Here is a 735-nt window from a genome sequence, read left to right on the forward strand (position 1 = left end):
AAATATGCTTTGTATGATTTCACATGAATAATTGATATCATACTGCTCTCCTCAGTGGAAGGAGAGAATTTGGGGGACAGAGTCAAAATTGCAGAGAGAAGCCAGGAAGTTGCTTAAGCTCTCCTTAGTTTCCCTTAGAAACAACATTAAACCAAGCCTGTAAATGGATTCTGGAGTGAAAAAACCTATAAAAAGATGGAGTGAAGCAATTTTCTGGCTTAAGATAACTTAAAAGCACTTCAGAAAAGGTCTATCTCACTTGGATAAAAGGGGAATGCAGACTAGCACAGATGGTATCTGGGCAAGCCAGGAGGAGGCTCTTAGACACAACACAGATCAGCAACCGAGGCCCCTCAATCCCAGCCTGCTGTGAGTCCTCCAGCCCCAGTATAGAAGGCAAATTGCCACTCTTGGAAACCAGGCAACTACAAGTGCAACTAAGTTAGGCCACCCCAGCACAGTGAGCAAGCTGCCAGTACCTGAGGCCCCAGCTATTCATTCTGTGCCCAGTTACTAGGAAGAAATGGAATGGAAGGCAGGCCAGTAGTCTTCCCAAATGGGGCAATAAATATGAAAAATTTCACCCCGTCTTCCAAACTCTCAATTTCTGTCTGAAATTTGTGCTCAAGTTATCTTGCTTTTTGTGTCTTACTGACTCGGTTTCCCCTGTGGTAGATCCTACGGTCCCTCTGGCTTCCATAGAAATGAAACATGTTGCAGATCCAGAGTGAAAAT

Source organism: Petaurus breviceps, unplaced genomic scaffold, assembly GCF_028583685.1.
Source record: "Petaurus breviceps papuanus isolate PSGF00001 unplaced genomic scaffold, PetGlider_PUasm1.0 350, whole genome shotgun sequence".
NCBI lineage: Eukaryota > Metazoa > Chordata > Mammalia > Diprotodontia > Petauridae > Petaurus > Petaurus breviceps.